This window comes from Peromyscus maniculatus, chromosome 1, assembly GCF_049852395.1.
Source record: "Peromyscus maniculatus bairdii isolate BWxNUB_F1_BW_parent chromosome 1, HU_Pman_BW_mat_3.1, whole genome shotgun sequence".
Classification (NCBI taxonomy): Eukaryota; Metazoa; Chordata; class Mammalia; order Rodentia; family Cricetidae; genus Peromyscus; species Peromyscus maniculatus.
Window position 1 is genome coordinate 134637656 of NC_134852.1, and position 23455 is coordinate 134661110.

Consider the following 23455-nt stretch of genomic DNA (forward strand, 5'->3'; position numbering starts at 1 on the left):
CTCCTGCAGCTCCCCACTGCAGCCCCTGCACTCTCCCCTGCCTCCTGCAGCTCCCCACTGCAGCCCCTGCACTCTCCCCTGCCTCCTGCAGCTCCCCACTGCAGCCCCTGGACTCTCCCCTGCCTCCTGCAGCTCCCCACTGCAGCCCCTGCACTCTCCCCTGCCTCCTACAGCTCCCCACTGCAGCCCTGGACTCTCCCCTGCCTCCTGCAGCTCCCCCCTGCAGCCCCTGGACTCTCCCCTGCCTCCTGCAGCTCCCCCTGCAGCCCCTGGACTCTCCCCTGCCTCCTGCTGCTCCCCACTGCAGCCCTGGACTCTCCCCTGCCTCCTGCTGCTCCCCACTGCAGCCCCTGGACTCTCCCCTGCCTCCTGCAGCTCCCCCACTGCAGCCCCTGCACTCTATCCTGCCTCCTGCAGCTTGTCATCCTACCCAGCAGCCTGTCCTGCACAATGGATGGTATCTGATAAAGAATTGCTCCTTATTCAGTACCATCCATCTGTGGATTTCTGATGCTAGCCTTGTGCACCCTAAATTACAGTTGTTGAACACAGGGAAGGGTACTTTTCCCTTCATCCACTGCAGAAAGAGGTAAGAATGGGGAGTTTTATGGGGGAAAAACACCTTTCACTTGCCTAGAATATCCTTTTTCTTTTTCCTCGCCTGTGTTTACTTGGCTGGGTTCTGTTTACTATACTTGGGATTCTTTTAAAATTAAGCAGTCTTATATGTTTCACTTAGTAAATACCATGGACTGTCTTCAGTTCATGTGTAATTAGCTCCTTTAACCATCATAGCTCTAAAAGGTAAGTGCTCCTCTTTTCTTCGTATCTCAGATGAGTAAACTGAGGCACATCAAGGTCATGCCATGCACGCAAGGCTCTAACCACTGTAAACTCTGTGACCCAGATTATTTGTGTCATGCCTCTGATGCAGCTGTTTGGGTTTCTGGATCACTATATTCTGAACATTCTGAAAGGTTTTTCAACTCTTGCTTAACTCAATCTAAAGACAGAAAGGGACAAATTAGTATTGGGCAAAGAGAACAAAAGGAGGTCCTGGCTGCTTCTGCTGCATTATGAGTACTAAGATCACCACACTGTGTGACTGTAATCCACAAGCTGCTATATCTTGAGTGAGGACCCAAGGAGTAGCCTGGTCCATGTTTAAATTCACCTTCTGTTATTTTCCCACCCTTAGGACCACTGCCTGATGGTAGGTAGTCAGTAGCTACGAATAAGTGAGTGAGTGAATGAATGAATGAATGCATTCCTCATAGTGACCTCATTACTGCACTTCCCTATGTGATGTCAGCAATGGGTAGATACTGGCCTCCTTTTATTATACTGTTGCTGCGATCAGCTGCCACAAACTTGGTGTCTTAAAAACAGCATAAATTGATGACCTTAAAGTTCTGGAAGCTAGAAGTCTAAAACAATCTCACCTGAACTTTTTTCCTTCTGGGATCCCCAGAGGGAAAAAAAGGCCCCTTCCTACCTTTTCTAGCTTCTAGAAACTTCCTGCCCCTTGGCTGTTAAATTCCCTCCGTCTTTCATCTTCAAGGCTATACACATCACTCCATGGTCTCGTTACCTTCTCTATGGTAGCTCTGCCTTTTAAAAAAGATCACGATCATCCCTGAGACTCTGTTGTGTCCCTAAGGTAATCCAGGACAACTCTCTGTCTCAAGAGCCTCAATCAGTCATAACTGTACAGGTGACAACAGGGATTCTACTCCATTTATGATAGGATTTGGTCTTTTTTTTTTCAAGACAGGGTTTCTCTGTAGTTTTGCACCTTTTCTGGCACTCACTTTGTAGAACAGGCTGGCCTCGAACTCACAGATCCGCCTGCCTCTGCCTCAAGTTCTGGGATTAAAGGCGTGCGCCGCCGCTGCCACCGGATTTGGGTCTTAATACATCACCCTTTCTGTTTCATTTCATTCATTTATTCCTTCACCCACTCAATATAAGTCTTCATAATGAAGTAGAAATGTGTATGTTTACAGATGAGTATTGTACGACCTTTATCTTAAAGAGATCCCATAAACATCTTGGAAATAAAATAACTCCACCACTGAAAGACAAAAGATGTCCTAAACATTTTAAAGGAGATCATGACCACTTGTAGTTGAGAGAGGATGAGGATGTTCCATGTAAGTAGTGCCACAAAGACTCCGTCAAAGTTGGGAGTGAGAACATGGAGGAGGAAGAGCAGGAGCTTGCAGGAGGGAAGTTGTAGAAGGCTGTTTTCTGGGCATGACACAACTACTACCTTCTTGATATTAAAACATTCATGGTTATGGGAGTGAAACCCTCACAAGACTGGGAACATAAACCCCCCTCTTATGAGGGGCAGCACTCAAAAGATGGGTAAGGCACATGAGACCCCTTTCTCTACCTCACTGCATGGCCTGCCTTCCCTGACAGAGAAGTTCCACAGAAAGGGAGCTAAAAATGAAGCTGTAAGACTCAAAGTCTCATAATACTGTTTTCACAATGCCTAAGCCCCAAAGGAAAAACATTCACCATTCCAAGTGCCAGGAAAACCACAGTGGAAAAAAAAAGCCAGCCAGAGCCAGCATTGGGATGGCAGATATTTGGTGGTAAAAGATGCTTTAGTGAGCAAGTATGTTTGTCACACATAATGTATGAGGTGTAGCTCAGTGATAGAGTATGTGCTTAGTCTGTGTGAAGTACTGGGTTCAACCCCCAGCACTGAAATATAATCACACTTTAAAAATAAATACATTAACCCCCCAAATAAAAGCAAAGTCAGTTTTAGGAGTGAAAAGTCCAACTATAAGAATCTCAGCGGATGTTCAGAATGGAGACATCAGAAAATGATTCAGAGAGGTGGAAGACAAAACAAGAGAAATGAGTAACATGGAGAAAAACGACTTGAACAAAAATGAGCAGGGTCTGCTAGACTAAGGCAGAGATCTCAGCATGTGTCCTGAGATCTCCAGAAGCAGAAAGTACAGCAGGTCAGAAAAACGTATTTAAAAAAATAATGGGTCAAAAAATTTCAACGTGGCAAAAGATGTATATCCATAAATTCCAGAAATAGTCAGCCCCCACCCAGGATAAACCACAGAGTATTCACATCTGGAGAAAATGCAGCATATTTAGTTTCCAGTGACTCAGAAGATGGATTTTAAGCATGTAAAGAGAAGCTTTTTTAAATAATTGTATTTGTTCCTTGAAATTTCCATACATGTATATAACATATGTTAATCATATCCACCCTCCTTTCCCACCTTCAAGTTATCTAAAGACCCTGTCTCATCTCCTTCTCAACTACATGTCTTCCTTTTATAATTATTCATTAATAATTAATTCTTTTAACCCATTGAATCCCAGAAAAGTGATGGTCTCTCATCTAACAGTCATCAACTGCCAGTGGCTCCTCCCTAGGGGTAGGGCTTCAGAAGTGTCTCCCCCTCCATGCTGGAATCCTTAACTGGATTGATCTAGTGCAGGTACAGTGTAGATTACCACATTACTGTGGATTGATGTCCAATAGCCATGCTATGTCCAGAGAAGAGCATTTCATAGAACTCCTTCCCATCTGCCAGCTTTTACATTATTTCCAACTCCTTTTCTCTAATATTCCCTGAGCCTTGAGAAGGAGTTGATATAGACAACCCATCTACAGCTGGGCACTCATAGTAACTTCTTCTCAGCACTGGAGCAGCACTGTGGTTCTTCACTAATTACTACCCGCTGTAATAAGAAGCTTTTCTGACTGAGGTTGGCAGCAGCACAGATGTATACATCACATAAATCATGTAAATATTTAGAAGGTAGTTAGACAACATGAACATTCAGAAAAATGACATCAATATGTTCACCTGTATGGCCTATGGCTTCCCTAGCCATGGGTTTTGACTGTGTTTATAGTATCAGGCATCAATTCTCTCCTGTGTCACAGTCCTCATCAAGAGAGTAGTTGGTATTCCCTGTAATCTTGCCACCATTGGTTATCCCACCATTTTGCATCAGTGGGCATATCCTACCTGACAGGTCAGCACTGTAGCATGCAGAGGTCAGTGCTAAACGAAACCATTGTTGATTTTCTTCCCAGAAATTTATGTGGTACTTTCTAGCCTATGAAATCTAGCCAGAAGGGACAGTTTCTCAGCCAGTTCAAGATTGGTGTTTCTGTGTCCTGCAACCACTATATGGTTGCAATAGGGTCTTACCATGTAGTTATAGTGGGTAACCAAGGGCAGTGGCAATAGCTGGTATTGTTTTGGGTACCTTTGGAGCCTCATAGACCAATAACTAGTGGGAAAGTATCTCATGTCTGGCATTGAGACTTTCATTTAATGCATATCTTCTAGGAAGAACATTGTTCAATAATGTGGGATAATTTTGCTCAAACTCCTTTTCAAAAATGTGCTTTGTTGGCTTGAAATCATTACAAGATTTTTTATATACATCTTTGATTTTAATTAACCCACCTTAACCCTCCTTTCTCCTACCATCCTGTCCTCAACCCTGCTTAAACTTTTATCACCCTGTATTCTACTGGTATTTCATATCAAAGATGCTCTATTATCCTCTCAAATGTATATGAGTATATATGTATATACATAAGTATATATATTATCTATATTATCTATAGATAGATAGATAGATAGATAGATAGATAGATAGATAGATAGATAGATGAGATTGCAGAATCATAGGTGGCTAAGCTTTCTCTTGGTCCCTCATTGGGATTCCCTATCCCACCACACCATTACCTTTGTGACACTTGTGTCCCCACCACTGCTCCTATATGTGTTCATTTTACCAAATCTCTGCTGTTCTCCCTTTCCAATCACATCCTTACCGCCAATAGCTTTTTATTAGTTTCCTAGCTTCTATACATACTCCATGTTAAATACACAAAAGATTTTATACTAAGACCCTCATGTGAGAGAGGACACGTGGGATTTGTCTTTTGAAGCCCAGGTGACCTCATGTGGTATATTATTTTCTAGTTTCATCCATTTACCTGCAAATTTTGTGATTTTTGCGTTTTTAAAACAGATGAGTAATATTCCATTGTGTATATGTACCTAGTTTCCATTACCCATTTGTCAGTTGATAGACAGATAGATTGATTCCATTTTCCACTTATTGTGAACAGAGCAGCAATGAACATGAATGAGAAATTATCTCTGTAGTAAGATGCAAAGTCCTTTGGTATGTGCCCAGGAATGGAGTAGCTGGATCATATGGCAGACCTATCTCTAGTTTTTATTTGTTTTTGAGAAATTTCCAGACTCATTTCCAGAGTGGATGTACCAGTCTGCAGACTCACCAACAGTGTGCAAGTTTCCTGATTCCCCAAATTCACATCATTGTTTGTTGTCATTTGTGTTGCTGATGACAGTCATTATGACTGGGGTGAGATGGGGTCTGAATGTAGTATTATTTCTCTGGTAGCTTCAGATGTTTAATATATTTTAAGCATTTACTACTATTTCATGTTTCTTCTTTTGAGAACTTTGTGTGAAGTTCACAGCCCATTTTAAAATTATGTTGTTTGTTTCCTTGGTGTTCAGTTTTTTTAGTTCTTTGCACATTCTAGAAACTAGTACATCCTCTCTCAGATGCTGGCAAAGCCCGTTTCCCATTCTGCTAGCCACCTTTTGCTGGATCGACCATTCCCTTTGCTGTGTGGCTGAACAGAAGCTTTTTAGCTCTACAAGGTCCCATTTGTCAACTGTTGGTCATATTTCCTGAGCAACTGGAGTCTCTTTAGACAGTCCTTGCCTGTGCCCATAAGTTGAGCTGTGCTCTATATTTCCCTCTAGCAGTTTCAGGGACTCGGAATGAGGTCCTTAATCCATTTGGAGCTCTGAACTTTGTGAAAGATGACAGGTAATGATCTAGTTTCACTTTTCTGCAGGCTAAAATCCAGGTTTCCTAGCACCATTTGCTGAAGATGTCATATTTTCTCCAGTGTATATTTTTGGTGACCTTGCCAAAGGTCAGTTAACTGTATTTGCATGTGATTGTATCTGAATTATGTATACTATGCTATTGATCTAAGTGTCGGTTATGTGTCAGTATCATGCTGGTTTTATTACCATGTTTCTGTAGTATAATTTGAAATCAAATATGGTCATACCACCTTCAGTATTCTATGGCAATACCTCCTTCAGCATTCTTTTTTGTTCTGACTGCTCTGGCTAACTTTGGTCTTTTGTGTCTCCATAGCAAATTTGAGATTATTTTGTCTATGTCTGTAGAGAAAGGTCATGGTGTTTTGATTATGGTTGCATTGAATTTATATATTACTTGTGGCAGTATGGCTATTTTCACAATAGTAATTCTGCCAACCCGTGACCACAGGAGGTCTTTGCAGTTTCTGGCTTCTTCCTCAATTTCTTTCTTTGGGGTCTCAGAGTTTTCATGGAAGAGGTCTACTGTTTCTTTAGCTAGGCTTCAGTTTCATTGTTGCTATTGTTTGCTTGAGATTATTTGGGTGGCTATTATGAATAGGATCCTTTGCTTTATTTCTTTTTTGACATGTTTGCCATTGGCAACTAAGAAAGCCAGAAAATTTTTGTGCATGTTTCTTTTGTATCCCACCACTTTGCTGAAAGTATTTGTCAGTTTTAAGAGTATTTTTTTGTGGAGTCTTTAGGATCTCTTGTGTTTAGAGTAAACATTGGCATGCAGAGATAATTTGACTTTTTTTTTATTTGTGTCCCTTTTATCTCTTTCTCTTGTCTTATTGCTCTGGCTAAGACTTCTAGCACTACAGTGAATAGGAGTGGAGAGAGTGGACACCCTTGACTTTTTCTTGATCTTCGTGGGAACACTTTGAGTTTTCCTCTGTTTAGCAGAATGTTTGTTGTGTATAGCCATTATTATGTTAAGATATGCTCCCTCCATCCATAGTCACTTTATGACTTTTGCAATGAAGGGAGGGACTTTGTGAAAGGCTTTTTTTTGCTTCTAATTAGATGATTGTATGATTTCTAGATTTGAGTCTATTCATGTGATGTATAATCCAAATTAATAGATATTGAAATGAAAATGGTGACATTGCAAAATTCATTCATGAAATTTGGAAAGATTTAGGACATTAAAAAACTGTTCCATTGCATTGAAAAATATAAAAAATAAATTTCTAGTTGCATACAACATATTAAAATTAAACTAGGAGAAAATAAATAGCTTAAACATATTCACAATCAATAATGAGACTAAATCAATAAAATGTCTTGCAACTTTAAAAAAAATAGTCCAGGACCAGATGAATTCACTGCAGAATTCTAGCATAACTTCTAAGAAGGATTAATACTAATACTACTTAAATTAATCCATAATATAGAGAAAGAAGGAAGCCTTTTACACTTTTTTTGTGAAACCAGCATTACCCTGATACCAAACCAGGCAAAGAGATCAAAATATAAAATTCACTGATTAATCTCTATGCTGATCATAATTTCATGAGCATAGAACCAAAATTTCTCAATAAAATACTAGAAACTCAATCCAAGATATCAGAAATATCATTGATCACAACATTGGCCTCACTCTGGAGATACATGGATGGTTCAACATATATGGGAGGAAGCAATTAAGATCAAAGGAGATTCCTCCTGGGCCAAGGAAACAGCACTGTATATTATTGTAAGCAAAATAAAACTAAGTATCAATAGAAGATACTATCTAGTGAAAAATGTTGTTCAAGGATGAAGGCAAAAATCAAGACCTTCTCAGATAAAAGAGAACTAAGGAAATTTGTTACCAGTTGCTGTATGTTAAACATGGCTAAAGGAAAATTTATGTAGATAAAGAGTCATAAAAATGGATACCAAATGGGGAAAAAAAGCAAATTTAAGCACTAAAATATCACTACTTATATTAAGAATAAATTGTTTATGGGTAGAGAGATGGCTCAGTGGCTAAGAATAAATTATTTAAATACACAAAATGAAAGGTGGGAAGTGTGGCCCAAGTACTTGCTGTGATAAGAAATTCATTTCACATATAATACAGAAGCAAGTTGAAAGTAAAACCATGGAAGAAAGTTACACTATACCACATAAACAATCAAAAGACTGGCTGGCTATGATGGTACCATATAAAGTGATTCGGACCAAAGAAAACTACAAAAGACAAAAAGGAATGTTGCATAATAAAGGGTCAACCTTTAGAAGGAGCAGCTATCCTAAAAGCGAAGCCACTAAATAGCACAACTGCAGACTGCATGATGAAAAAGCTGATGGAATTGAAACCAAGAAGCCATGCACCCCGGTCACAGGTACACTTGGAGACCTCAGCACTGAATGGACAGAGAGTAAGGAAGGATACAGAAGGATGTGACTGTACTGTCCACTCACAGGGTCTAATCAGCACTGACCGACATTCCACCAGCCACCAGCAGAATTCATACCCATTTCAAGTACCAGAAAACATAGATGAACCATAAGTGCATTTAACTGAATGAAAACACAGTAAGTCAAAATTTCGAGGGCAGCAGCTAAAGCAGAGCTGAAAGGAAGAATCAGAGTGCCAGAACAGATGGCAGGAAACAGAAAAAGACTCAAACCAATGGTCTTACCTCAAGAAGTCAGAAAAAGAAAAGCAAAATAACTCTAAGAGGAGTAGAATAAAAGGCAACAAAGAATGGAAATTTGTGGAATTAAAACAAGACAACAGTGGAGAAAATTCAATAAAACAAACAATAGCTAGAAATATCACAAAACTGAATATTCCAGAAAGGCTGACAAAGAACACAGGGAATAGATAAAATGACCCTGAATCAGAGCTCAACGCTGCAGATACGGACACACTAATGAAGGGGATTTAGGAGCAGCTTTCTTTTATATACCAATTTGACATCTTACACTAAATGAGCCTATTCCTTGGAAAGCAAAATCAGAACTTATCCAATACAAAACAGATACTTTGAATAGCCTTATAACTATCAAGGAAAATGAATTTTTACATTTGTAAGAAACACCCCAAGCAGTCTATATTGCCTGATGATAAAAAGATCCATTCTCTATAAATGAGTATATTTGTTTAAGATAACTCAAAAACATCCAAGAGAGTTAATTTTTTACATAGACACAGTTTGGTTTATTTGATTTTTTGTTTGTTTGTTTGTTTTTGTTTTGTTTTGTGTTTTTGAATACAAAGAGGCAATGAAATTAAAGTAGAAAAAACGGTTATGGGAAAGAGGACTAAGTGGAAGTAATCACTCTGCCCTATTTCAAGACTCACTATATAGCCATAGTAATCAATACTACGAGGTATTGGTGGAGAGATAGAAACAGATCAATGGGAACACAAACAGAAATTCCAGAGACAGACTCATGTAAGTATTGCCAGCTTTCTCCTCCTGCAGGTGCAAATGCAAATCAATAGGACAGTTCAGCTTTATGAACAAACCACACTGGAGCATAGGGACCCACAGGCTGAGCAAACAAATACAACGGCCCTCTACCTAAGTCACACATCTTATATGATTATCTAAGCTGGGTGTATATTAAACTATAAGACACGATGCTGGTTTTTAAGATAGAAATGTGGAAAAATATGTGCAATACCCTCAAAGGGAAAGTAATATGGAGGGGAAGAAAATGACATGACAGAGAATGAAAGAATTTAATTATAGTATTAGTACTAAATAGTGAGGACAAAGAGAAACCGGAGTCCTCACACATTGTTGGGGGGAGTTTGGGGTGTTACATCCACTCAGGAAATCATTTTGGCCATTTCTTTTTAAAAACAAAAATCTAATGTATGCAAATGACATATGACATAGAAATTATATTGGTGGGCATTTATCACAGAGAAATAAAGCCTTGTATTCATGTAAAAGCCGATACATGAAAGTTTACAGCAACCCTATTCCTAACACCCCACTTAGAATTGCCCAGATGTCCTTTAATGGGTAAATGGAAACAAGCTGTGATTTGTTCAGACCCTTGAACATTACAATGCTCAGTGATCACAATAAATTAGGTTTTTATACACAGTATGTGGACAGCTCTTGAGAGAGTCACACTGAGTGATGAGAAGTCCTCACAAAACAGTACATATTGTGTGAGTCTATTTAAATAACATTCTTTAAATACTAATTTTGTAGAAATGGAGGACAGATTAGTGGTCACCTGAGGTGCAGTAGATGGTAGGAATGAAAAGTAAGTGGGTACAATAAGATAAAGATACAGGGTAGATTTTTGAGCCTGGAAGTGCTCTTTACCATGACTATATCTATATAGTACTCTGTTTGCAATATTAAATTGTAGTTTTGAAAGATGAAACTAATGGGAGAAATTATATGAAAGATATTACAGGGTTTTCTTTATATAGTTTTAGAGACCTAAATAAATCTGTAATTGTTTCAAAATAAATGCTTAGTGGCAAAATTTGTGACAGAAGCCTCTACATAATTAACAGAAAAACAAAAAACATGGCATCTTAAATTTAATTAACCAAATATCAGAGGATAGAAAGGAGTCAAGATGATGGGAGGTTAATCAGCGACAAGCTACAGGATAAAAAGAATGGACGATTGTTTTACTTTCAAGTGTTTGCTAATTGTATGTAAAAACTGTAAGTCCTACTGGTCAGGGGGTGATGTTTATGCATGAAGTGTCTAGGTGTTATCCTCAACCAACCCAGAAACAAGTACTCCTTAGTCCTGCCTTCCATCCCAGAACTTTTTCCATGACCCTCATCCAGCCAACCCTCTTATCCATAACTCGAACAGGCTCAGCACATGTTTTCCCCAAAGCTTATGAAAGTACTCTTAGATCTTGGTTCAGCTAATTTTTTTTAGCTGTTGCCTAGCCCTGTTTCTTATTCTGGATAGCTGTAAACCCTTTATTTCAGAGGCCCCTATGCCTCAGGAGTTTAGGCTTAGAAACATCATTAAGCTCAGAACAAATGATTTCAGGACAGCCAATCCCTTCAGGACAAAAACAAACATGGGTCTATTTGGAGCCCAGCCTCTTGGAGGCCTAATCCTGTAGTGCCCAGATAATCACAGTGCTTCTCTCTTCCTTGCCTAGAGACAAGAGAGAGCATCAAGCTTGGCTTAGAGAGGCCATCTGGAATTTGAAGAGTCAATGCCTTGCTGTCTAGGCTGTTTCAGAACCTTGATGGAGGGGAGGCCATGGCTTCAGCAGATTGAAGGACTGGTCAAAGAAATTTTCTTTGAGAGGTGACAAGTATTTGTACAGTGACAGGATGTCTAAAATCAAGTTCCAGTAAAAGTGTCTAAGATGGGTTTTATGGACTAAGTAAGAAATGTCCTCCACAGACCCATGTGTTGAGAGCCATGTCCCAGGCTGCTGGTACCATTTTGAAAGGCTGCAGGAAACTTTGAGGTAGGGCTTAGATGAAAGGAATAGGCCGCTAGGGGCAGGCCTTTTGGAATACACTATCCCTGGTCTCTTTTTCCCCTTTGCAACCTTAAGCAAAAGTAAATAATTCTTCTCCTTGTTATTTTTCACAACTCACCATAGTGATCTCCTAGTTACACAAGGAGGTGCAGCTGTCTGTTGTGGAGGTGATTAAACAAGAAGCCTTGACGAGGAGTGTAGAGCAGAGTACAAAGGGAAAGAAAGGCATTACTACCATGAGCAGTGGCAGAGGCTAACAGTCACAATGAGCTCTAAAAACAGCCCAAACGAGGGCTTTAACCACTAGAATCTCAAGGAATCCTCTCTATACAAAGAGAAATAATGATTCAGGGAAAGGGGAAGTTTGGTATCTTTGTAGTCACAGTAGCATCTGCTAGAGGCTGAAATCATAGCAAACACAGACAGGTGAGGTCCCCATTTCCAAACTGTAAAGTTGGCTGGCTCTGCTGGCTGTGTGCTTCCTTGTGTGTGAGGAGAGGAGGCCCTACTCCTCCAAGTGTGGGGCCTATGACTTCAGGACAGGGCAAACCTAAAGATATGGACTGTGGATGCTGGCTGCCTGGTCCAGAGTGGGATGATGAGGCTGCCAGGCCTTCTCCATCCAGGCCACTCAATGGCCACAGCCTGGATTCAGTCCAGATCATTTAATCACCAGAAATCACATAAGCAGACACTGCTGGAGGAATATGTTACTAAGACTGAAGATCAAAACAAGTAAAGCAGGTCTTGGGGAAAGGCTCCAGCACCACAGAGGCTCTCAGCCCTCAGCACTCAGCACAGCTTTACAATGAAGGCATTGGTGCTGTTTATGAACTTGGCCAAGACCTCACAGTGAACTCGTGATACATGTGAGAGAAGAATCATAGCCACAGTTTTTAAATCAAGGCCAGTGAAAACCTCAGCAAAGATAAGTCTGCCTGTTTCTAAGCAGGAAAATATAAAAAGGCTTCAAGTGTCTGAAAAGGAAGGAATCTAACACTAGGAATTGTTTTGCCTAGATGATGGAGTAGTAGAGGTTCAACATGGCAACCCATATAAGCAACAAGAAGAAGTTGCTGTCTGGTCTGAAAGAGAGAGAGCAAGAGTAAGAAGGAGAGAGGCAGAGAGAAACAGAAAGACTGTGGTACCAAAGACTCTCAGCAGGTCTTTCTCTTTCCAAAGAGCCAAAGCAAGGTGGATGCACAGCCTTTGCCCCGAAACCATCTGAACCTAGTAGAAGGACAGGGCCTGAATTTTCTTCTTGCTACCTACTTGCCTGCTACTTTGTGCCTTGGCCAAATCCAGTAAGAGTCTGGTTGTCATACAAGCCACTGCACATGAAAAACTCTGTCATAATACAGTGCAGAGAAAGGAAGTCCAAGAAACCAATATGAGGGCAAAAAAGCCCAGAGTCAGCTGCACCTCTCATTGATGGTGGACTTTTGATTGTAGATTGTTCATAGATGTGCTGGCAAATCAGCAACACTACTCAGGAGCAGAATTCTTTCAGTCAAGTGCCCGGTGATAGAACACCATCAGCCCCAGGTTGCAGCCAGAAAGAACAGCAAGGGTAAGTCTACGGAAGCTCAATTGACTTGCCTGCAGGGTGTGCTCCCTGTGAGCTGAGCCACTCCCTGACCTAGAAAAGCTGGATTTCAAAGTTGATGGCTTTCATCTCGGGAAAAGAAAGCAAAAAAGCCACAGGCATTCTCCCAACAGGATAAATGCATCAAAACACCAGTTTTCAAGAGAATAGATAACTAATGTGTCCGTGGCCAAGAAAGATCAGTCTCTGAGGCTTTTCCCCATTTTTATTAAGCTACAATTTGCATACATTAAATCCAACATGTTTCCAGGAGTTTTGACAAACGCATTCCATTAGGTAACTAACACCGTGAAAGAGATTCCAAACTCCACCACTCTCACAACGTCTTTTGTGCTCCTTTAGAACCTGCCCCTCACTGCAAACATGGCCAGGACTCATCTATGTACTGTCTCCAAAGTTTAGCCCAGCACCAGATAGCTTATAAATGGACTCATTTAAGCTTGGTTCTCCTCACAGCAAGCATAATCCATACATTTATAGAGGGGTGTTTGGGGATGCACGTTGCTTACTGGGCACGTATATGAGCAGTAACTCATACTCTTTAGAAGTGCTTGTGTGGCTATGTTTTAAGGTCTAAGTGGTACACTTTTCTTACGCAGTTTATTTTTAGATTATTTTCTTTTTGATTATGTGTATGTGAATGTGTTTGGGTGTGGTTGTATGTACTTGAGTACAGGTGCCTGTGGAAGCCGGAAGCGAATCCAATGGACGGGGAGTGAAAGCAGATTGTGAGCCCCGTTGTGGGTGCTGGGAACTGAACTCAGTCAGGGTGCTTGCAAGAGAAACAAGTGCTGTTAATCTCTCCAGAACCAGTGTCTTCCTCTTGTAGTTGGGGATAATAGCAGTGTCCATCTGCTGAGCTTGCTGTGAGGACAAGTAAGTTCATCTGCATTTCTGATGTAGCTCAGTAGCAGAACCCTGTCTAATATCTGAGGACCTCCAGGTTTGATTCCCACTACATTAGAAAACAAGACACAACAAGATAAAATTAAACAAAATATTGAAGGGCTTAGAACTTAAGCCAATATTACTATGATGATTATAAGTGCAACTATTTTGACTGGTGTTTCCATTCTATAACTGATCAGGACACCACCAGGACCTGCCAACAGGGGTGGACTACTCATAAGTGCCACTCTGGAGATCTGACTCCATTATTCTGAGTCTTTGCTCATTGATATTGTGGGTATCTAAGGTTTTCTCTCTCTTCTCAGCACCCTTGGCTTCCGCTGCCACCTAGTAACTGAGTTTTGTACATCCATTTCTCATGTTTCTGAAGGGCTCTAACATCAGGAACATGATCCAGTTCTTATGAAGAAGAGTTCTTTGTCTTTGACCATGGTGATTGGATCAAGCTGGACTGATGACACAGGCCTAACTAATACGAGTCGTCCTTGGAATGTTACCAGAGCTACCGGGAATACGATGCTTTGTTCTTCTCTTTTCCTTGAACTGCTAAGTTTTGAAGCTGGATTTTGCAGTAGATTTTTTTTTTCTTGCCAAAAAAAAAAAAAAATTGGCCCCACCAGTGAATTAAAATCCAAGTGGAAAGCCGGGCGGTGGTGGCGCACGCCTTTAATCCCGGCACTCGGGAGGCAGAGCCAGGCGGATCTCTGTGAGTTTGAGGCCAGACTGGGCTACCAAGTGAGTCCCAGGAAAGGCGCAAAGCTACACAGAGAAACCCTGTCTCAAAAAACCAAAAAAAAAAAAAAAAAATCTAAGTGGAGGAAAGCACACTTGGAATGAGAGAGGGAGCTGTAACGAAGTTAGCAAGCAACAGGCGCAGCTGAGAGGACCTGTGCAAACAAACCATGCAAACCATGCAAACAAGCCATGCAAACAAACACGTGGTTTTTGTATTTGTTTCGCCTATACCAGCTTAAATTAGATGCATTTAGCTATAACCACAAGAATCCTGACTTATGGGTCTTAGGATTGTGGGTAATAAACCCAAATTGTGGACTGTAAATGGATAACATCAGTGAAACACTAATACATTTTATAAGTCTTATTAAGTTATAAGTGTTTGAAGTCATGGAGACATACTTAAATCATACCCTAAAACATCTGAGCCATCCTGAAGCCACTTAGTGGGTAAGCATACTCATATGCTTATACCTCATACCTCAGTCTTCCCACAGCAGCTAGTTAAACTGCAATTGCAATCACTTTTATTTTCTGTTAAGAAGCATCTGTATCTGTTACCTCTTTGCAGGGCATTGAGATTATGTGTGCGATGAGAACAAATACAACAGAAAGTATACTTAGCTCATGTAACAGTACCACAGCCAAGACTAAATTGAGCCACGCAGCTATGATGTTCTCTGAATTTCAGCTTTCCTAGACTTAGTGGAACAGAGTGATCAATAACTCTTCTTTTTTTTTTTTTAACTTCAAGATTACTCTTTGGTTAAAAGAGGAAAATGTGTGGGGACTTTGAAGATTGGTACAGTCTCATATGTGAGTTAGTTTTAAGTATTAGTATCTAATCACAATGGTTTGTGTATGTGTCCCTCAAAATTTCAGGATGTCCCTGTCAGAAGATGGCAGAATCTTTTGGAGATGGGCCCTATTGAGCGGTCTTCATATCAATGGGAGCGTGCCCTTAAAGGCGGGTCTGGAAGTCCTGTCTCCCCACTCCCGCCCTCCTCTTCTCTGTTTGTGGTTTTTCAAGACAGGATTTCTCTGCCTTGGCTTGTCCTGGGACACGTTAGGTGGACTAGGCTAGCCTCAAACTTCCAGAGATCCTCTTGCCTCCCAAGTGCTGGGATTAAAGGCCTTTACCACTATGCCCAGCTCCCCTCTTTCCCTTTCTTCTCTGGTTCATGATATTAATTGTTAGACTGGGTCATGAGTTCTCACTTGATGTGCTGCCTCATCAGAGGCACATGACAATAGGCTACCCTGATCTTGGGCTGAAACCTCCCAAACCAGGAGCCTTTCTTTTAAAATGTAATTATCTGAAGCTTATTATAGTAACAGGAATCTCACTAACAAAATTTTATCATATAAATGTGCATTCATTTTCATTAGAATGACATCATTTCCTTGTTCTTCATGATAAATAAAGCTCCATTGTGTATATAGACCATCATTTCATTTATCCATCAATTTGGTATTAGATGCCTAAACTTATTTGTAATTGGCTATTATAATAATTCTGCAGTCAACATGGATGTGAAGATCTGACAAGGACTTTGTAGCCTCCTCTATTGAGAGATGTAATGCTACTTTCCCTTGAATTTGGGCTACCCTTTTGGCTTGCTCTAGCTAACAGAATTTAGCAGAAGTAGAGTATTTTAGTTCTGAGCCATGAACTGGAGAAGGCCTGCAGCTCCCTTCCTGTCTTGGGCTCAGGCAGACACCTTTCAATGGTCTAGGCTCACTGGAGGACAAAAGCCCATTAGAGATTAACTGTGTATACTGACCTCACCCCAGGCCAGCCAGCTCTCAGAGGCTTGACCTAGTACTCAACTGATCTCTACCATGACCCAGTGAGACCCAGTAAGCTACTGCGTGGAGTTCAAGCTATTTTACCGTTCTACAGTGTGATGAGCTAAATGGAAGATTATGTTTTATGTTGCTATGTTTGTTATGACACTATATTATTTTTGAGAAGGTTTGTTATCCAGTGAAAGCAGAAGAATGCATGCCACAGAGGCAGCAAGTTGTGGTCATATTGATCATATTATGTCACTTTCCAAGGACGATTGTCTGAGTGTCAGCTCAGTCATTTATTCTCATGTGACCTTGGGTAAGTCATTCATGTTGTCTTTCACCATCTTTAAATTAGGATTAATGGTCTAATTTACTTCACATGATTTTGAAGATTCAACAAGACAAAATCAATGCCTGGAACCAGTAGGGTGGGCCTGATGGAGGTGATGACCTTGGGGCTTCCTTGCAAAGTTCAGTGTTTATAGGGACTGTGTAGATGCAGGCTATTAGTGTTGTCATTATGCACAGAGAAGACACTTAGTCGATAATGATGACAGTATTGGAATAAAATTCCTCAGACATGAAAGTGAAAAGGCACGATGCTGCAGGCCATGTGCGTAGCATTGAAAGCTGTTTTCTTCCAGGCATTCGAGAAAAATGATGAATGAGACAATGACAACCATCCCAACCTGGACGCAAACACACATGTGCTTCTTGAAACCCACTGTATTCAGAGACTATCTAAGAAGCAAAAGGTTGAGAAGGTGGTCAAGGACATTCCTGACTCTCTGCCTCAGTCCTAGAGAGCCAGGACTGAGAATTTCCCAGGGCAGATGTAAATTGGGGAAGTGAGAAATAAAATAATGCTTTTTACAGTCAAGCCTGGACACCACCAGCACCCAGCAGCTAACAAAGCAGAGCCTTTGCAGGGCTGTAGTTGATGGTGCCGCCTGTGTTGATGTGGCCCTAATGAGTCAGCCATCTAGGAAACTGAGAGGACTCCATCCCCTAGAACCCAGCAGTGCCTAGCCATTGGCAGGCCATGTCTTTCTGTGCATCTTGTTAGTCCAATCCTTGCAAACATTTCTGCCACAATGAAGTCCCTTAGGCTAGGCTGCTTGTAAACACAGGTTCTCATTGATCACCCGACATTCTGAAGCCTGGATGTCCACTCTCAGGACCCCAGTGATGGCTGGAGTGAGGGTCTTTCTCCAAATTGAAGACTGCCCAATTCTCTGTACTCTCACACAGTGGAAAGTGTGAACAGTAATCCCAACTGGGAGGGCTCTACCCACATGACTCAGTTACTTCCCCAAAACTACACTTCTTATTACCATCACTTAGGGGATAGGAGTTAAGCATTTCTTTCTATTTTTTCAAATTATTTTTTAAAATGTTATGCCTGTGTTTGCCTGCATGTATGTATGTGCTCTATATATGTGCCTGGTGCTCACTGAGGCCAGAAGAGGATGTCAGATTCCCCAGAACTAGAGTTATAAAAGGCTATGAGCAGCCATCTGAGTGCTGGGCACCAAACCTAGGTGCTCTTCAAGGACAGGAAGAGCACTTTATCTCCAAGTCATCACTCCAAACCCTCCAAATCTAATTTTCTGTTTTGTTGTTGTTTTTCAAGACAGGGTTTCTCTGTGTAGTCCTGGCTCTCCTAGAACTCACTCCGTAGTCCAGGCTGGCCTTGAACTCAGAACTTAGAGAACTTCCTGCCTTTGCCTTCTAACTGCTGGGGTGAAAGGCATGTGCCACCATCACTCTGACCAAATCTGAATTTTAATGGGACAAAAATTATTCAGTCCTTAAGTGTTGAGGACTCAAAAATGACCATATGGGTCTAAGGACATTTGGTCATCCCCAGAGTAAGAGTAAACTGATTTTTTTAGTTTCTAATATCAAAAAGATTGTGCACGGGAGTGAAGATGCAACACAGCAGCATGGCCTCTAAAACCAACATTCCCGACCCATCATTTTAGCCAGTCACTCAGCGGCATCGTGGTTTGGAGCAAGTCTGGCCCTATTACCTCCTATAAAAAAGAATCATAACAATGGAAACAATAATAATAATAAAAAAAATAACCCCTTGGGTAATGATGAGGTCTGAATTCATATATGAAACTTGTGCAGAATCATATGTATGTACGAGGACTTGATAAACATATCCTTATTCTTTTATATATTGAGGTACACTATCTCCTGTCCTCAATATGAGATGGTCAGGCCATGAGAACCTACTGGCTACTTTTTATGTCAATTGTGGAAGAGGGGACCTCAATTGAGAAAATTCTCCCCAAGAGTGACCTGTAGGCAAGCTTGTTGTGCATTTTCTTGATTGATGATTGATTTGGGAATTATGGGAGCAGCTCACTGTGGGCAATGTCTTCCCTGGGCAGGTAGTTCTGGGTGCTATAAGACAGCAGGCTGACAAGCCATGGGAAGGAAACCAGTAAGCAACACTCCTTCATGGTCCTTGCTTCCTGCCGCCAGGTTCCTGCCTTGAGTTCCTGACTTGGATTTGTAATGATGACCTGTGATCAGAACATATAAGGTAAATAAACTCTTTCCTGCCCCAAGTCGCTTTTGGTTATAGTGTTTTATCATACCAACAGAAACCATAATTAGGACTGAAATAAATTGTAAAATGTTCTTGTCTTCACAGGGTTCTATAAGTAAAAGGGTGGTAAGGACCAAGTGAATAGCCGTGTAAATAATTATAGATATCCAGGGGTGCACTGAAGCACATGGTGGGGAGACATGACAGGTCAGTACACAGAAGAGGACGGTTTATCTAGAGAGGTGGCATGGGCAGTCTTTAGTTGAGTCCTGATGCATAGAAGATTAGAGACACAGTGAGGAAAACACACAAAGGCCCAGAAGGACATTTGAAAAGAACGAAGAGTTCCCACGTGTAGTTGAGTGAAAGAAGGTCAGACTAGGACCATGCTGAGAATCAGGGAGCCAAGACATGGGGAGTTCATGCAAGATATGGAAAAATATCAGATTGGAATTTTAGTTTGTGAACTCTGGAGCACACATTCAAACCACAGATGTCATGCAGAATGACCAGTGGCCCAACTACAACGATCGATGAAAGGTTATTTTCTGTCCCCACTGTCCTCTCCTTCAACAACAGCAGCCCTTAAATACTATGCATATGTGAAAGAAAAATCACCACATCTGTGGGGTAGGTTAGTGTCTCTGATCAAACATCTGTGAATAAGGCATCAGAGTTTCCTGTAGATCGTGGTCAGTGTACAGGAAAAGCAGAACCAATGTCTGTGGAACTGAAGACTAATATTATCGTAACAGGATGCATGCAACACCACTCCTGGAATTCACAGACTCTGAAATGAGCTCAGAAGCCATGTTCTAACCTTCCTTCCCAATCAGAATAAAATCAACTTCCTCCTGGCTCCTTGTCACTAGGACTACTACATCTGTGGTAGGAATGCCCGTATCCTTCTGAGACTCAGAGGGGAAGCATCGGTTGTGTTAGCTTCAGCAACTGTCTTGCTTTAATAATTTAGAAAAAAAGTTTTGAATGAGTCTGATTCAGTTGTACACATTAAGTGGTCATTCAGGACGCTGTTTTAACTCCAGAAAACTCTGTCCAGACCTTCTTGGTCAATATAAGCTCGGTTGCAGGCAATTCTAAAAAAAGAAAAAGCAACTTGAGAGCTAGTTTTCCAGATACTAGTTCAGGCTTTCTCATTCCATACTTACATGATATCACCACAATTAGCATGGGAAAATGCTGAACATGGGTTTGGGGTTCCATTTAGACTCTGTTGCTGAAGACACTTGGTATTTGAGTCACAGAGCATGGAGAGAGAGCATGCTGGTACTTACCGGGAAGCTTCATTTCTATTGGCTGGGTTTTGTAGTGCTGGAAGGTGTTACACATATGGCCAGAGGAGAAAAGGAATCACAAATCTTACACAGCTGTCAACCCTGTGAGTTACAATAATGTCTGATTTGTCAAGACATGTCCACTGGTGCAATAGAGACATGAGCATCATGGGATTAACCAATCCCTTTCTTATTGTATCCAAGTCCTACTGCACAAGATGAAATTCATGCCTGAAACAATTGTCGGGCAAAGATGTGGATAGGCAGGCCATAGGCTCTAGTGGGGAACCTAATACTATTATTCTTCTTCTAAATGGACATAACATTTAACAAACTCTTAATGACATCATTATACCCGTAGGTCCATGAATCTCTCAACTCTCATCAGACAAGCTTCTGTTTGCAGTAGGTAGTGATTATCACAAAGATCAACTACTGTCCAAGGTGCAGAGGATAAGACTGTGGAGTTGTCAGTCCTAGATGGAGTAGTACATCACATCCCCTCCACCCAAGGCTCAGAAATCATTAAAAAAGAGGGAGTAGAAAAGCTGTAAGAGGCAAAGGTATCATATAACAAGGAAAGTGTCTTGCAGACACAACAGGAAGTTACATACATTATCTAATAGGGATTATGACCACATGCACAAGCCTTGTGCAAACTCAAGCCGGGAATGCCTCATTCACAGTGGTTTTGCTGGTCTGGGGGCTAAACCTGCCATGGAACTGAGACTGGATTAGCTCCTTTTCAGGAATGGAACAGTGTAGGTTTTTCCTCGTTTTATAGAGCTCTGCAGGCAGTACCCTGCAGCTTTAAGTGTCCACTGGCCAGGGAGGAAGCTGAGGGTGGGAGCCACACAGGACTTTGGAATTTGCTCCACATTGGGCACCAGATATTCATGAAATTATTAAGGCTACTCCATGTAGTTAAAAGGGAGGTTTATTTTGTAGGGTAACTTACAAGTGAATGGATAGGTTGCAGGGTCTGGGAAAGGTGTGTAGCGCTGTCGGGCGGTGTTCTTTGGAGAACTCTGTTTGGTCTACCTTCAGCGTCCCGGGTCCAGGAACCAAGAGAGCTGGCCCATCCAGATCTCAGGTCTTCAGGGTCCTCTCTTGGCCCCGCCTTATAGGTGTGGCAGTTACCGAAGCCTCAACGGGGGTTGGAACTTCCAGATCAAAGCTGGAATGGTTGCCCACTGCACAAGCCAGATCAAATGTCATCATAGAAAGGAGTTGACCATGAATTCCCACACCTCTCCAAGGAGCTATTGGCAATCGATAGCTGCTGGGAGAGGGAGAGTCGGTTTTCTTGCAGAATGTTGCTCCTGGTAAATCTGCGAAAGTCACACATCCAAGAATATATGGACAGCAGAAACTGGACTTGATGAGTGGGGTATAAAAAAAGGAAGACACAAGGTTAGGCGGGGAAAGAAGGAGCGTAGTTCTCGGAGGAGTTGGGGGAGTGGGCATAGATATGATTAAAACTCATTGCATGAAATTCTCAAAGAACTAATCAGAATAAATTCCCTGGGGGCGGGGAGCCTTTTCTCACTTTATCAACATTTTTGGGTGGATTTCATACGTGAATATTGTATTTACACCATCTTTTCATTTTTTTCCCTGTGTGTGTCTTAAGTTTCTAAGATCAAAACCAATTTTATTTCAGCTTAAAACTCCCAGTTCATATTCCATCACTGAGGGAAACCAAGGCAGAAACTCAAGGCAGGAAGTGAAGTAGAGACGACGGAAGAGGTGCTTATTGGCTTGCTCAGTCTGCTTTTTTTATACAAGGCAGTATCACCTACAATGGGGGGAGGGGCATAAAGGGCACTGCCCACATTTGCCTGGGCCATCCCACATCAATCATTAATCAAGAAAATGCACTCACATGCTTGCCTACCAATCAGTCTTATGGAGACATTTTCTTAATTGCTATTTCCTCTTCTCAGATGATTCTAGCTTGAGTCAAATTGGCTCCTCCCTCCCATCACGTGTTTGTGAACACTGAAAAACAGCCTTGGGTGTTGTGTCTAGGGTGTCATTGGTCTGGACTTTTGAGACAAGGTCTCTTACTGGCCTAGAACTTCCTGATTAGGCTAGGCTGAGTAGCTAGTGAGCCCCAGAATCTTCCTGTCTCTACCTCACCAGTGCTGAGACTACAACTGTGTGCCACCACACCCAGTGCTTTGTATTTGGATGGGTTCTGGAGATTGAACTCAGATCCTTGGGCTTTAGCAGCAATCACTTTACCAACTAACCCACCTCACCAGCCCTCTTTGTCTTTATTGGCATTCTTTAACACCAATAAAGAGGGTATAACTTTTTTTTTTTTAATTTAGTTATGCCCTTACTTTTTCAGAAGGGATTCACAATGATTTTCTACCAGCGCATGCAATACTACAAATGAATGCAAGTTACAAGTAGGGTATACGTCTTTGGTAGAACAACTGAGAGGTATACATGCAGTCAGATTCAGTAAGTAAGATTCAGATTCAGTAATACATGCAGTAAGGTTCAGATGCTGCCACTGTGCCCTGAAATGGGTGAAGCAAATGTTTGACCTTGAGCTTCCTGTGGGAAGCCCACTGTTTTTCTGTTAGCTGTAATAGCTGTGAAATTAAGGCAAGCCACTCTTTTAGGAAGAACGAACACATTTTTGACATAAGAATCAAATCGAAACTTATATAAGACTGTCCATGACAGGATTTTTTGTTTTTAATTATAATTGTCAGCAGTATGTAAAGTTATTCCACTAAAGCGTAATTTGAGGGGGAGGAGGCAATTTTGCAGGTATCTGTACAATATCTTTTGGACTCTTAGCAATTTAGTGATTGGCTTTGTCCAGGGAGATAGTTTAAAATACCCCAAATCACAAACAATACTTTAAAAGTAACCTCTGCATGGTTTTTCTTAATTGTGGATCTGCTAAATTTTGAGCTACTGCCATGCAAAAAAATGTGTAGCTCTTGAAATTACTGGTTAAAAACATGGCACTGTTGATTAACGTGTGAAGGCCCAATGGCTGTGTGAAGAATATCAGCATCCTCGTGTGTGCACGCTGGAAGATAACGTTCTTCAAAAACATGTGAATGTAGTGGGATCCATTGGGAAAGACAGTATCTTACTCATCCAGTGCGATAAATAAGTGATGGAGTCTTCAAATTCTGCTCTGTGTGGAAGTAACAAAAGA

General features: G+C 41.3%; 1 long non-coding RNA gene across 1 annotated transcript in view; it reads left to right on the forward strand.

Annotated features, from left to right (window-relative positions):
* LOC143272367 (uncharacterized) overlaps positions 1-23455 on the forward strand; it is an 87953-nt gene that overhangs the window by 62294 nt on the left and 2204 nt on the right. Inside the window, exon 2 of the long non-coding RNA XR_013049876.1 lies at positions 18907-18967. This is a non-coding gene — a long non-coding RNA (uncharacterized LOC143272367). The remainder of the gene's footprint in view (positions 1-18906; positions 18968-23455) is intronic.